The 17,043-nt window shown below is 36.3% G+C and overlaps 1 pseudogene; it reads left to right on the forward strand.

The window, feature by feature from the left end:
• The first annotated feature begins 6 nt into the window (after nt 1–6).
• Nucleotides 7–15,959, forward strand: LOC103926905 (annotated as a pseudogene).
• The last annotated feature ends 1,084 nt before the right edge of the window (nt 15,960–17,043 follow it).

Consider the following 17,043-nt stretch of genomic DNA (forward strand, 5'->3'; position numbering starts at 1 on the left):
AATGTCATGAGGTTAACGTCTGAGAGTTTCGAGTTCAGAACGCTGAAGTTTATGGTCTGTCCTGAGATGAACATCGAGCCGCCAGTGCGGGTTGTCTTGCATTTTTAACTACTCTACATTATGCACAATTACCCCACAACTCCCATCCGTTACTGAGAAATGAACATGTTATAAAGGTAATGAATGTCGATTTCGTTGCTAATTACTTTAAAACTCGGAACTTTGAACCTTGGACTTTGAGTTCCAAACTTAGGACTTTGACATGACGGGACCTTGAAATCAAACCCTGACACCTTACATTCGAGATGTGAGAACTTTAGCTGCGACCGGTTGGATATCATTTTGTGCTTGTTTCTCTTCTCACATGACACATCTTACGGCGATAAAGAAAGATAGACGCAAAGTTATATACACTAGGTTGCACCTAAGATTTTGTCTCATAATATTATGAGAAGTCGAGATTGTACCTAAGTTTTCACATAATTCCAGTTTGAATATTAAACTAGTTGCTAAATATCAAGTAGTATAATTTAATAACAAGGTGTTTACAAAGCTTAAACAAGGACTTAGCCCAACGCCCCATCACTCTAAAACCTCCACAGCTCCCGCCCAATTCAATCAGCCTCTCCCCAAACCACCCACACCACACCACCCCACCCCCCACCCCCGCACGCCGCACCCCGGCCCCCCCCCCCCCCCCCCCCCCCAAATCACAGGGTGTGTAATTCCTCTGTTGCAACAGATATCTTCTGCGATATGCTTTTTACGAAGTAAGGCATATGAAGCATTGGAAAACCGTGTCCAGCCCCGACAGTGGTAAGTTTTTCTCTGAGACTTAGCTTTACCATGTAAAGTCTTAACGCGTGTGTGTGTTTGAACGTGCTTTCTGGCAAAAGAAATGACACTCTGTAGTTTTAAACTTGTAGGAGTATGAGACTTAAGCTAAATGTTGATCTTGTGGACGGAGAATAATATGATTTCTATATGTGTGGCATCTGCTGAGAAAGGAATATATGTTGATTGAAGGGATCCTTTAACTAATTTTATTTTCTTTATTTAAAGGTATAAAGCTGCTATCAAAGCTGATCCCTTATGTTATGAGGTACGTTCGGAATTTATTCCGTTGGATCTATGGGATTTTAACTTACCAAATATGGTTTAATAAATTAGAGAAAACACCCTAACAACTATAAGTTTTATTAAAAAAAAAAAAAAACACTTCAAGAGCGCAGTTGGAGAAAAAAACTCCACGACTATCCACTTGTCATGTACTAATTGATTCTTAGTTGCAAAATAAATTTGGTGCCCCTCTCCCATTGCAAGGTAGAAGGGTGTTTTTCTAAAGTATTTGGTTTGAAGTTTTTTTCTCTGAAATTTAATCTTATCAAGGTTTGTATGTGAAAAGCCCAAACTTATTCTTTCTTGCCTATTCTAACATTTTATGGTCTCCAAAAGCAGGGAGGGGAAATAGCATTCCCTGCAAAAGAATTGAAATTACTAAAGTATCAACTTGATAAATCGTTTTATCCTTTCAAACATGCTTAAAACACACGGAACATTAATCAGATGTTAGATAGAATCACTATTCAGTTGAACTCTTTACCCAATTCTGTCACATGGGGTGAAACCCATGTGAGAGAGTTAGACAAAAGGTTGACCTCTATAGCACCTTCAGTTTCATCCTTCAAGCTTTTTCTTGTGACCTTTTTAATTTCTTTTCAGGCTTTGGAATGTCTTATTGAGAATCACATGCTTACATGACAGGAAGGTTAGGGTCATTCAAATTCAAATTAATTGATGAAATGTGTTCTAGGCCTCTGGCGTTTTTATTTTTGTTGATCTATAGATTCCATCGGAGTGTTTCCTCTGCGTTTCTTTTATCAATCATTTAACTATGGATGCGATGGTCCCCTACTTAAACCTTTTGATTTGCTGCTGAGTTTCAGAGGCGAGCCGCCTACTTTCATCATTACAATTTGGTCCTGAAGATGGATGGCTCTCGTCATTCTACTCGTGTTTAATTAAAAAGGTAAACAGAAATGCAATTTCAATATGTCATCCTCAAGTGTAGAACATAGGGAAGACCTCTTACATCTGAACAATTTTTACTTTATAATAAAGATTACTGTACAAAAGATCATGTAATAATATCTTTTGCTGTGTTCTCATCAGTCCTCCATTTTGTGTTTTCCAGTATGACAAAGAAAATGTTGTAGAAGCAAAATTCAGAGAACTTGAAAAAGAAAGTTGTAGTAGTAACAATGAGCAATCCTTCATTCGTACTCTGAAAACCAACACCGACCTTCTAGCCTGCAAAGCTGAATACTATCATCAGTGCGGTGAATATCAAAAATGCTTTGAGCTAACTTCCTTGTAAGTTGGAAACTGGTTTGGAACAAAATACAATAAAAGCTACATTTGAGATTTTATTTCCCGCCAAAATTTATCTGTGTTTTATTTGTGATTCAACAGACTACTTGAAAAAGATCCTTTCCGTCTGAAAAGTATGTTGGTGCATCTAGCAACTGCTATGGAGCTTGGGCATTCAAATGAGCTTTATCTTATGGCATGCAATCTGGGAAGGACTATCCTCAAAAGTGATAGTGGTTGAAACCCTTATTACTCGAGTCACTACTGTCCAATTTGAAAATTGAATGTGCATCCATAAATACATATGTATATACTATGGTGTACTGGGAGTCTGGGACTACCCATGAGACGAACATGGAATATGGTTTGCAGTTTCCAGGGGTTTTGGGGTATCTTGTAACTATGATTTGGGATGCCACTAGAAAGATGGACTTTGGATTTTCTAATGTTTTGTCGCTTTTGTGATTCATTTAGTATCGTACTTTATCAGGTCTATTCTCTTTGCAGGGCTTTATCATGGTTTGCTGTTGGTTGTTACTATTACTGTATCAAAAAGTATGTTGAGTTGCACCGTTATTTCAGGTAACTCCATCACAATTGTGTAAAGCAACATACTATATTGCAGAGATGTATTGATGCAGAAAGATTACCAAGGTTTTAGAGAAATAAGGAAGAAATGTAGAGAGAAAGAGAAATGTATTATTGTAATGTTTTTCTATATTCCACAATTACATTCACTACATTTGTTATATACTAACCCTTACAAGCTTGTTCACTAAGGTTTGTTATAACTGTCTTAACCTCCTTATAACAAACCTACTAATCCATTGACACATGGCACACTATCTAACCATTCATTGTATATTGTTAACATCCTCCCTCAAGCTCAGGAGGAGGATCACGAAGGCTGAGATTGCAACAATGAGCACGAAACAATGGTGCAGAAAGTCCTTTAGTCAGAATATCAGCGAATTGCTCAGTAGAAGAGACAAACTGCATATGAAGTAACTGTTTAGCAACCCTTTCCCGAACAAAATGAATGTCAATCTCAATATGTTTGGTTCTTTGATGCATCACTGGATTGCTGGTAAGAGCAATGGCAGACAGATTATCACAGAACATTGTTGAAGGAGTTGAGATGACAATCTGCAGAAATGCAAGAATCTGCTTTATCCAATCTATCTCAGTAGCTGTTGTAGCAAGAGCCCGATATTCTGCTTCAGTAGATGAGCGAGAAACTGTTTGTTGCTTCTTGGATGACCACGATATGGGATTATGCCCTAAGAAAGCAACAAAACCAGTTGTGGAGCGTCTGTCATTGGGATCCCCTGCCCAGTCAGCATCACTAAATGTATTCAGCTCCATCTCACCTTTGACATATTGAAGACCAAAGTGTTGAGTCCCTTTAAGATAACGTAATATCCGTTTGACAGCCAAGTAATGGGACTCCATAGGGCAATGCATGAACTGACAGACTTGATGCACAGAAAATGCAATGTCAGGGCGTGTGAAAGTGAGATATTGTAAAGCACCCACGATGCTTCTGTATAAGGCAGGATTACCAAATGGTGTTCCATCATCCTTGAGGAGCCGATGATGAGGCAAGCAAGGAGTGGCACAGGGCTTTGACAGATGCATCTCTGTCCTTGTCAACAGATCATTAACATATTTATGCTGGGAAAGAAATAACCCTTCTGTCGTTTTTGTAATTTGAATACCAAGAAAATAGTGGAGTGATCCCAGATCCTTTATATCAAACTCTGCTGCCAATGCAGCAATGACTGTTGGAATGCTAGTTGTTGCACTCCCTGTGATGATTATATCATCTACATAAAGAAGGAGGATGACAACCCCAGATTCAGTGTGTTTGACAAACAAGGAAGTATCTGCATAAGTGGTTTGAAATCCCAGAGAAGGCAGAAAATTAGTAAACCTTTCATTCCATGCCCTCGGGGCTTGTTTGAGACCATAGAGAGACTTGTGAAGTTTGCAGACAGATGAGGAATAGATAGAATCCACAAAGCTAGGAGGTTGGGCCATGTATACCTCTTATTGCAGGATTCCATGCAGAAAAACGTTTTTGACATCAAGCTGTCTTAAATCCCAACCAAACTGTGCAGCTAAAGCAAGAACAAGCCTCACTGTAGTAGGCTTAACTACAGGGCTGAATGTTTCACCATAGTCTATCCCTGCCTCTTGATTGAACCCCTTGGCCACAAGCCTAGCCTTGTATCTTGAGATAGTTCCATTGGCATGCCTCTTGATCTTGAAAACCCACTTACACCCCACAAGATTTCGATTGGATGGTAAGGGAACCAAGGACCAAGTGTGCTGGGAATGTAAGGCTTGAATTTCCTCCTCCATAGCTTTAACCCATACAGGAGATTTCAGAGCAGATTTGTAAGACACTGGTTCAATCTGTGATAAATCCACTTCTGTAGGCTCAGAGACCAGAGCAAGAAATGCTTTCTTCTTGACAATGCCACTCTTTGATCTTGTTTGCATAGGATGTAAGTTTAATGGAGGAATAGGCAGAATGACTTGTAAAGAGTCTAGGGGACACTCAGGAGCCACAGGGATAACAGAGGAAGTACACTGAGGTGAAGTGCCAGTAATGTGGTAGCTTGTGTCTTTTGGTGATGGGGACTGAGATGCATCCAGTGGATATGGAGACTGGAGAGATCTGGCATTGGCAGAGTTAGGGGTAGCCCGAGGACTAGACACAGAAGGAGTGAATGATGCTCCAACAATAGTGTTGTTATTAGTAATAGACACTGAACTGACTGGAAGTGGAGAACTAGACCTCGGGGAATGGGGAAATGACTTAGAGACAAAAGATGAATATGGGAAATCACACTCAGCAAATAGCACATGCCTAGAGATGTAAGATCGCTTGGAGGTAACATCAAAACAAATATAGCCCTTGTACTTAGATGCATATCCCAGAAAAATGCATAAGTTGGTTTTAGGTTGCAGTTTGTTCCTAGTATAAGGTTTTAAGAGGGGGAAACATGCACAACCAAAAATCTTTAGGTGTTGAACATCTGGAACCATGTGAAAGAAAACCTCAAATGGGGATTGGTTATTTAGAGTTGAGGAAGGCATCCTGTTGATAAGGTAGACTGCAGTTTGACAAGCAAAAGACCAGAAAAATGCAGGTAGGGATGCAGTTTGTAACAATGTGATTGAGGTTTCAACAATATGTCTATGCTTTCTTTCTGCCAGGCCATTTTGCTCTGGAGTATAAGGACATGAAATGTGATGAGTGATTCCCTTGGCTATCAAAAAAGATTGAAACACAGTACTTGTATACTCCCCACCCCCATCACTTTGTAAAGTTTTAATACTGACTGCAAAGTGATTAAAGATGAATTGATATAATCGAATAAACACAGAACATACTTCACTTTTATTATGCAAGGGAAACAGCCAACAATATCTAGTGCATTCATCAATGAATGTCACATAGTATTTGTATCCATCAATAGAGGTACAGGGAGCAGGGCCCCAGACATCACTATGCAGTATTTCAAAGGGAATTACAGATTTTGACACAGACGGGGAAAAAGGTAACTTGCTGAATTTGCCTTGTAAGCAAGAGTGACACAAAGAGGGGAATACATCAGAAGAAACTGAAATATTTGATTTTCTAAGCATAGTGGAGACAATAGAATTGGAGGGGTGACCTAGTCTGCTATGCCAGAAACTGGAATGCACTTGCTGTCCAAGAAATGCAGCTTTAAATCCTTGTTGCTGAAGCACAGCTGGTCTGGATATTGGTATTGGATATAACCTATTACTACACTTCCCCTTGTACAGAGTCCTCCCTGTGGCTTTGTCCTGAATCCAGAAATAAAAAGCATCAAAAGTTAGCCAACAATTGTTATCAAGACAGAGTCTGTGCATAGATAACAGATTCTGAGTAATTCTCGGAACATATAACACTGAATTAAGCTTCAACTTTTGAGTAGGAGTATGAATGACAGATGAACCAGTATGTGAAATTGATAAACCTGCACCATTGGCAGTTTGAATGGTCTCTGTGGATGGGAAAGGCGTAGCCAAGGAAAGATTCTGCAAGTCTGCAGTGAGATGATTTGTTGCCCCTGAATCTGTAAGCCAAAACTGCTGAGAAGAAGCATTTGATGGTGGAGTGGATAATGAGGAGTTGACATGCATGGCAGACATTTGAGGGGTGGTGCCAGGCATATTTGCATTACGAAAGTGGCAGAATTGGGCAGTATGGTTCTTTTTGCCACAAATCTGGCATCCTTCAGTTATTACAACCTCAGTATTCCGGAATCGACATGTATCAGCAAGATGACCAAGTTTTCCACATATTTGACAGGCTGATTGTGAGGGAGATGCACCAAGAATACCAGAAACAGAAGTAGTGTAGACATTTCAAAAGTTCCCAGAACGAGAAATAGGATTGTAGTTAAATTTACCTCTGCCCTTATGCTTGTTGTAATTGTTCTTGAAGTAGGTATGTGGAGGATTGGTTCCAGAAAACCCCGAAGACTGAGTGCTCGAATACCCTTGACTCAAATTTGCAGGACTCCCTTGATGAGAACTACCAGTATACCCGTTGGATGAAAAAGACGAGTTCTTGGAACCAGATTCAGAATTCTTGGCCATCATTGCAGAAAGGAATGGGGTAACAGCAATATTCTCAACCATTGCTTCTTCAGCAAGCAACTGAGATCTCAAGTCTTTGAGAGAGATTACACTGTCTCGACCTCGAATGATGGATCTGATAGTATTATATTCCCCTGACAAGCCATTGAGAGTTAAGATGACAATATCATCATCTTCGAAATACACTCCTGCAGCAGTCAAATAATCGTGAGCTTCCTTAATGCGCTGCAAGTACTGGGATATGGAATCAGGGCCTTTCTTGATATTCTGTAACTCAGACTTCATTTGGAATATGGTGGCACGAGAAACAATAGAGAATTGTTCCTTGAGTCGAATCCACAGTTCTCGAGCACTTGTGTTGCCAATGACACAGGATACAGCCGATGGGGAAAGTGTGACAGTTATGAGCTGCATCAAGGCACGGTCATGCATTTTCCAGACCTTGTATTCATCTGTATCAGCTCTGGATGAGGAATCCCCAGAATCAACATCAGACTCCCCAGACCCCGAGGATAAAAACCGTGCAGGACAGGGAAGAGAACCATCCAAGAACCCCATAATTCCATGGCCTTCAAGGAGCAATTGCATCTGAAAGTGCCAGGTGAGATAATTGGACTCATCAAGTTTGACAGTAACCGATGTAGGGACAGTAGAAATAAGAGAGGTGATTGGGGATTGCACAATTTGTAGTTGAGTGGCAGTCACCATTGCAGCTTGTGAAGGAAGAAGTTCACACAGGAAATATATCAAACACTTGGCGGGCACGATTGTAAAGAGGAACAATCGCGAGATAGGGAAACTTGTAGAGGCCCGAAACCAAAGAGAAACACACAACACAATACCAGAGAAGAAGATCTAGAGCAGCGGAAGGAAGAATCCAAGATCGAGAGAACCGTGCAAGCAAGAATTGCTCAACCGGCGAATGATACCATGTAAAGCAACATACTATATTGCAGAGATGTATTGATGCAGAAAGATTACTAAGGTTTTAGAGAAATAAGGAAGAAATGTAGAGAGAAAGAGAAATGTATTATTGTAATGTTTTTCTATATTCCACAATTACATTCACTACATTTGTTATATACTAACCCTTATAAGCTTGTTCACTAAGGTTTGTTCTAACTGTCTTAACCTCCTTATAACAAACCTACTAATCCATTGACACATGGCACACTATCTAACCATTCATTGTATATTGTTAACAAATTGGTAATTCTGTTAAACAAAATGTGTACATGTACTATATTTCGAGTTGCCTCATTTGCCTCATGTTGACTTGTGATTTTTTGGATTAGAGCTTTCAATTTCTGCATTTACTGGTTTGAGATCCTTTGATTATGGCAGTATTTTGTGTTTATATTTTGAAGTGATAGCAGTTGACAAGGAGGGGTTATCGTTGCTTATATGTTTCAATATTTTGAATCCTTACTGATTTCTTTTGCCTCATTCTACACTGTAGCAAGGCTACCAGTCTAGATGGGACCTTCCCACCTGCTTGGATTGGATATGGGAACGCATATGCTGCTAAAGAAGAGGGTGATCAGGCCATGTCAGCTACCGCACTGCTGCTCGTCTGTTTCCAGGGTAATTATGTATCTCTCTGTCTCTCATGTGACCATTACCTTGATTTTTTTTATTTCTATTTTTAACTTCTGCCGCTTGGGAATACTAGGAAGAATATATGATCATGTTATTTAGGCAAATTTTAGAGATTATTATGGAAATTAATGGGAACTAAAGTCATTTAGCTGAAGATTTGTGTTTGATTAGAGGTGATAGTAAAAAGAACAAAATTATGGTACCATCTAGGCCTGGCAAACGGGTCGTGTCTATCGTGTTCGTGTCGTTTTCGTGTAACACCTGTTATCTTAACGGGTCGTGTCGTGTCACACCCGTTATCTTAACGGGTCCTTAACAGGTCGTGTCACTTTACCCAACGGGTAAAGTGACCCGACCCGTTATGACCCATTATGACCCGTTAAGAAAAAAATATTTTTTTAAAAAATTTGCACATACCACACATTGCCACATAAATATTACTTCAAAACATTAAAACATTTCTCGTTCAAGTACTATATCTACACTCGAAAATAAAAGCCTAATAAAAAAAATAATACATACACTACTAATATATTACAAATATTAAACGTGCAAGGATAAAGAGTTTTTGTTTTTAAGATTGTAAGTCTTTCTCAAAAGTTTACACCTCCATTTACAAAATCTTCAATTTACATCAATCATAATGAAATTGTATTCAATTTACACCTACATCTATATAATTATTATAGTTTTTACTTTTTAGGGATATAAAATTATTAAATTAATGTATATAATTATTAATATTATAGTTGATTCATACTTTTATTAAGTATATAAATTATAACATAAGATTTTGTGATATCCACATCCACTAGTGTAAATATTTTAAATTGAAGATCAAATTCATTCTTTGTATTCATATAGGGTTAAGGAGTCTAGCTGTAAAAATTCATCAAAATCAGAGTTAAAATAACCGTTAAATCTTGATTTTTCGTTTATAACTGTCGAAAAGCTTTGTCTCGTTACTTGATCTCTGAATGTTTTTTTTTTGTGATTTTTTGCTGATGTGATCTCCAAGCATATACAAACAATTTTGACGGTTTGGATCGTTGAAATTAGTTTTGGAGAATTCGTAAAACGATAGATTGACTAACACTTAGAGTTTATTTATACTTTCATTAAGTATAACATAAGATTTTGTGGTATCCACTTGTGTAAATATTTTAAATTGAAGATCGAATTCATTCATTGTATTCATATAGGGTCAAGGAGTGTAGTTATAAAAAATCATCAAAATCGGAGTTAAAATAACCGTTAAATCGTGATTTTTCGTTTATAACCGTTGAAAAGCTTTGTCCCGTTACTTGATCTCTGAATGTTTTTTTTTTGTGATTTTTTGCTGATGTGATCTCCAAGAATATACAAACAATTTTGACGGTTTAGATCGTTGAAATTAGTTTTGGAGAATTCGTAAAACGATAGATTGACTAACACTTAGAGTTTATTTATACTTTTATTAAGTATAACATAAGATTTTGTGGTATCCACTTGTGTAAATATTTTAAATTGAAGATCGAATTCATTCATTGTATTCATATAGGGTCAAGGAGTGTAGTTATAAAAAATCATCAAAATCGGAGTTAAAATAACCGTTAAATCGTGATTTTTCGTTTATAACCGTTGAAAAGCTTTGTCCCGTTACTTGATCTCTGAATGTTTTTTTTTTGTGATTTTTTGCTGATGTGATCTCCAAGCATATACAAAAAATTTTGATGGTTTGGATCGTTGAAATTAGTTTTGGAGAATTCGTAAAACGATAGATTGACTAACACTTAGAGTTTATTTATACTTTCATTAAGTATAACATAAGATTTTGTGGTATCCACTTGTGTAAATATTTTAAATTGAAGATCGAATTCATTCATTGTATTCATATAGGGTCAAGGAGTGTAGTTATAAAAAATCATCAAAATCGGAGTTAAAATAACCGTTAAATCGTGATTTTTCGTTTATAACCGTTGAAAAGCTTTGTCCCGTTACTTGATCTCTGAATGTTTTTTTTTTGTGATTTTTTGCTGATGTGATCTCCAAGCATATACAAACAATTTTGACGGTTTGGATCGTTGAAATTAGTTTTGGAGAATTCGTAAAACGATAGATTGACTAACACTTAGAGTTTATTTATACTTTCATTAAGTATAACATAAAATTTTGAAGTATCCACTTATGTAAATATTTTAAATTGAAGATCGAATTCATTCATTGTATTTATATAGGGTCAAGGAGTGTAGTTATAAAAAATTATCAAAATCGGAGTTAAAATAACCGTTAAATCGTGATTTTTCGTTTATAACCGTTGAAAAGCTTTGTCCCGTTACTTGATCTCTGAATGTTTTTTTTTTGTGATTTTTTGCTGATGTGATCTCCAAGAATATACAAACAATTTTGACTGTTTGGATCGTTGAAATTAGTTTTGGAGAATTCGTAAAACGATAGATTAACTAACACTTAGAGTTTATTTATACTTTTATTAAGTATAACATAAGATTTTGTGGTATCCACTTGTGTAAATATTTTAAATTGAAGATCGAATTCATTCATTGTATTCATATAGGGTCAAGGAGTGTAGTTATAAAAAATCATCAAAATCGGAGTTAAAATAACCGTTAAATCGTGATTTTTCGTTTATAACCGTTGAAAAGCTTTGTCCCGTTACTTGATCTCTGAATGTTTTTTTTTTGTGATTTTTTGCTGATGTGATCTCCAAGCATATACAAACAATTTTGACGGTTTGGATCGTTGAAATTAGTTTTGGAGAATTCGTAAAACGATAGATTGACTAACACTTAGAGTTTATTTATACTTTCATTAAATATAACATAAGATTTTGTGGTATCCACTTGTGTAAATATTTTAAATTGAAGATCGAATTCATTCATTGTATTCATATAGGGTCAAGGAGTGTAGTTGTAAAAAATCATCAAAATCGGAGTTAAAATAACCGTTAAATCGTGATTTTTCGTTTATAACCGTTGAAAAGCTTTGTCCCGTAACTTGATCTCTGAATGTTTTTTTTTTGTGATTTTTTGCTGATGTGATCTCCAAGCATATACAAATAATTTTGACGGTTTGGATCGTTGAAATTAGTTTTGGAGAATTCGTATGCCATCAATCAAGTTCCGTGTGTGTGTGTGTGTGTATATATATATATATTTATTAAGTAGATTTAAATCTATTTATTTTGTACGTATAAATTATAATTGACTGGTACACGGAATAGTACATACATCACGTGTCACGTGTGTCATTATAAAAATAGTGAGATATGTCATGACAGTCATGTGTGTGATAAAAAGTTAATAACTTAAAAAAAAAATTTTTTTTTTTCTCACCACTTCTATTAATTTTCATTTTTCCCTCTCTTTTTTGTTTCCTTTTCAACTTTTTCTTATCATTTTCACTTTTCCCTCCAACATCTTTCCCTAATTCCCTCACTTTTTTGTTTCATTTTCAACTTTTCTTAACATTTTCATTTTCCCTCCATTTTTTTTTTCAAAAAGGGCGGCAAGTTGGCAACGGCAAGAAATTGATTATTGAAATTTGAATGGAAAGAAATCACATCAAATTTCAATGGATGCAAAATCATGCAATGCATCATGCATATTAAATTATTAATTAATAATTATTATAGTTTTTATAAAATTTAATATATATATATAATTATTATAGATAGACTTAATATTTTGGGGGTATAATTATTATAGTATATATAATTATTATAATTATTATAAATTTTATAGTTAATTTAATATATATATATATATTTATTATAATTTTTAGGGGTATAAAATTGTAAAATTAATGTATACAATTATTATAGTATTTTTTTAGGGTTATAAAATTATAAAAATAATATTCTGCTTATCGTGTATCGTGTTACCCACGTGTATACCCGAACCAACCCGTTATCTTAACAGGTGCTTATCGGGTTACCCGATAACGACCCGATTCGTTATCGTGTCGACCCAAACACCTGTTAATTTCGTGTCGTGTCGTGTCGGGTTATCGGGTCGTGTCAGAAATTGCCAGGCCTAGTACCATCACATCTTTTATGTGTTTCCCTCTTTCCCCCTCTCTAGAATCTCTACCCACCTACCTGTGCCCATTGGTTAATGGTGTCAGAGTGAAAAGGTATAATAAGAAAAAGGTCAAGAACACAGCACAATCTTAGGTCTTGAGAATTGGAAAACATAAAAATGAATTTCTAATGATCTTACTTGGAGTATTATCATTAGTTTGTCCCTTATGCCCAATAGTCCGTGGTTTAATTTCTCTTATTATGTATGATTTTACAGGTCTTGACATTCTCTTATTCCAGGTGTCATTTACCAACTTTGTACATTGGGATGGAGTACATGCGAACCAATAGTTTTAAGCTTGCTGAGCAGGTAATATGGAGTTCTATAAACCACTACAGATTACTGTTTGTGTTCTTGGTGTTGAAGACATGTGAAATAATCCGCATCTATATCAATCATACAAGGAAAACCCTGAATGACATATTGACTTCACGACTTCCTACGTTTTCTTATACCCTTAAGTCACAGACAACTCTTTATATAAAAGATTAATCTATAAAAGTTTGAGAGCACGATGGGCAGTATGAGAAGTGGATTACTCCAGTAGGAGTTTGCTTTGTCTTAAGCACATGCACTTGAACAAAAACTAAAATTGTAAAGGAGAACTTTACATGTGAAGCGTGTGTGAAAGGACCACTATTGCTTCCATATTCTGTAACCGGCTTGTTTCAATATTAATTCTTTGTCTTACAATAAAGACTGATGTAAGCCTCTTTGCTTATGTAGTTTCTTATGCAGGCGAAGACCACTTGCCCATCAGATCCACTAGTATACAATGAACTTGGTGTTGTTGCTTATCATTTGAAGGAGTAAGTACTGTAACTGTATCATGAGAAATGCAACCTTGATAATGAATATAAGATAAGTTTGTAATGACATTCCAAAAGGCTGATCTTTTATTTCTAATGGTTTGTAAGTAAGGATCAAACATGCACAATTTTCTTTTGCAACCAATAATATATTATATTGAATCGCAAAAAGTTAACTCTACTATTCTACAACAGTAGATTTGGGTAACTTTACATGTATAAGTATTTAACTGGCCCAGTGGTATATTTATCTGGTGGACGAGTGCTTCGTTTTTCTCACATTCATATTTGTTCTCTTACATTGTGGCTGTATGTAAATTGTAGATTGCAGAATGATTATAGTTGGTAGGTTTTTATTTATTTATTTATGTTTGTGATATCTACACTGTTTATTTTGGGGTCCAGTCCTTTAATCAATTTCAAAGTGGTCTTATGATGGATTGACAACTAAAGGAAGGATGCTAACAATGAAAACTCTAGTTTCCCCAACCAAGATTACTATCTTATGACGTGAGAAATTTTATCATTTGGGGTCCTCATGCTGTATGATTATTATTTGGTTCATATAATGTTGCTACTGCATTAAGTTTATGGAAATTGTATTTGTATTCTGTCATTTATGTGGACTATTACGTCGTCTGATTAAATCTTTTGCTGTTTTCTTTCCCTTTTAGTCTGTTCTATTTGCTGGCTATTTGTCACAAATTTTCTTTTCAGCCACACCTCTCCCATTTGTACTAAGTGAATTTATGAACATCTGTCTTTTTTATACAGGTATACTAAAGCTGTGTGGTGCTTTGGCTCAAATTCCTTCCCCTTTGGGTGAAATGTGGGAACCAACTGTTGTTAATCTTGCTCATGCGTACAGAAAACTGAAGCACGTTATTTAGGTGATCAGAGTTTTTAGCATTTTGTTTGTTAGCAATGTCTGTACTTCTTCCTTCCTGAATTGTCTTTTTTCTAGGAGATTTGGTAGCTTTGATCTGCGGGGTCGAGAGTGTTATGTGGAAATTCTTTTTTCTTTGTAGTTTTTTTGATTTAGTGCAATTCTTTTTCCTCTTCAGTTTCTCTCTTTTTACTGAATATAGATTTCTGCCTCATTAAAATACAGATGTCTAAGGTTTTGTCTTTAAATGTAAAATTAATATTTCCTTTAACCCAACTAGATAAATCTACTGTCTCAGGATATATGATGAAGCTATTAAATTCTATGAGAAAGCACTTGCATTGTTGACAAGAAGTGTGAGGACTTATGCAGGTCTCGCATATGCTAACCATTTGCAGGTACGTAAAGTTATAGATTACGTCAAGTATTTTAAGAGAAGAATTGTATTTATTTGCTCTTTTTGCTGGACATTTCTTCTTGTTCTTGAAATGTATTAAACACTTAGAAGATGTGTAAATGGATAACTTCTAACAAGGGCTTCTGAATTCATAGAAATGAGTAATTTCCACTGATAAAAGTTTGTTGTGGACTTAATGAAGACTGTGTTACAAATAAACGTTAAGAGAATAAAACAAAATGGCTTTAGGTCTAGTTTTTGTTTGTCAGAAGAGTGTGAGTAGTATGTCATTTGATGCATGATGCTCTGGACGTTTGCTCATTCGACAAATATATGCTCCTTGTTTCTCTTCTTTTGAAATGTTTTGTTCATATTTTGGAATTATTGAAACTAGGATGGGTAAACACTAAAACAATAAACTTGGTATATATTCTTGCTCGGAAAATGGCAGTATCACTTATAATCTTGTGTCCAGGTACTGAAACTTCAAAATTGATTGCTTTTGTGCCTTTCATCCCCGTCCAGTATGATGACAATACTTAACGTTGTTTTGTTCTCGTTTCACTGTTGTGCAGGATAATCTTAATGCGGCAATTACATACTATCATAAGGTGAGTAATTGTGCTCTCTCTCTCTCTCTCTCTCACACACACACATAGCAATTGAAGTTATTGAACGCACTGTGTATCTAGCTAAGTGTACTTGAAAATTAAATATGTTGCTTCAAGAAGCCTAAAAGGATGAAAAACTTATGTGTTGTACATGGATCCATTAAAATTTCCGCAGGATGCCTTTGTTCTCAAACACACTTCGATACAACTGGAATATCTCTTTTTGATGCTCATAGCGTTTGTATGAAATGCTTGTCATGCAGGAAGATAGCATGATTATGACAGAGGTATCATTCTGTTTCTTTTGTTGTACCTGTGCAGGCCCTATGGCTAAAACCAGACGATCAGTTTTGCACAGAAATGTTAAGCGTGGCTTTAGTAGATGATGGCCATCGTGGTGTAGACTCCGGAACTGAATTTCTACGCTTAATTATGTTTGATGAATGCGTGTAGTCTTGTATGCGTGTTGTATTTTATGTGCAACCATGCCTGGGATTTGATCAGGTGCTGTAATATCATAGTACTACTTGTATCAATGTACCACTTTTGGCCAAGTTGAAGGCCGGTAAGGTGCCCCGAAATCCTGCTTAAGACATAAATCATGAACCTGATAAAATGAGACGTCCTTGGCAAGAAGATCGATGCCTGATCATTATTAACAATGATGTGATGAGTAGAATAAACCACAGGAACCAGTTCCTTAAACCGCACTTTATTCCTTAAACAGTAAAACAGAAAGGGTGCCCTGTTGAGGACAGGCTCCTATTTAGCCAACTAGTATTACAAAAAGTTGCATAAAAGGTACACTAATCTAGCCTCTGACCCTTCGTTTTACCCTGGTTATGTGCACAATTATCATGACATAGAGCCTGTCTTGTACATCGTCTAAGAATTGAAAATATGCATATCTCCACGTCTTCATAATAATCAAGGAACCACACTCTCTAAAATCCCACAAGAAACCCTAACGCAAGGAACATATAAAACCATGGAAATTGATGCTCATTGTCCACGTCTTCGTTGTTTTTATCATCTGCATCAATGTCCTTGTTAAGTTGGCACTTAACCAGAAGCAGGAGGCCACAAAGTTTCGGATTCCCTTCAAATGTAGAGGCATCGAAGCTTTGGAGCTGCATGCCTGATGGTTTTGGACCTTCGAGATCATTGTATGAGACATTAAACTCTTTCAAGAAATTCAGGCTTGCCAATGACGATGGGAGTTTTCCGGACAAATCATTTGTGGAGAGATCTACACTATCTAATTCTTTTAGGTTACCTATTTGGTCTGGAATAATGCCAGAGAAGTTGTTCATGCCTAGAGCCAACCCTTGGAGAAGCCTCAATTGGCCGATCTCGAAAGGTATATTGCCACTGATTCTGTTGTCATTTAAGAATATCCCGACTGGAAAGCAAGACAATGTGCGCTCTAAAAGATTTCAATCTTTGGGCTGACCAGAATAGACAGGCAGTTCAAGAGTGTAACGGCCTATATGTGCTGTAGTAGGTTCAGACACCAAACTTGGTAGTGTGCAAAGTTCCTTTGGAAATTCACCTGTAATTGTAGAAAAAGGTATGTAGGCTAAAAATTATATTTGTTATTGATTCATGAATGTGGAAAAATGGAAGAGAATGCAAATGGAAGAGAATGCTTATG

The sequence above is a fragment of a genome, unplaced genomic scaffold (genome assembly GCF_019419815.1).
Source record: "Pyrus x bretschneideri cultivar Hongxiangsu unplaced genomic scaffold, Pyrus_bretschneideri_v1 Contig23, whole genome shotgun sequence".
Taxonomy (NCBI): Eukaryota; Viridiplantae; Streptophyta; class Magnoliopsida; order Rosales; family Rosaceae; genus Pyrus; species Pyrus x bretschneideri.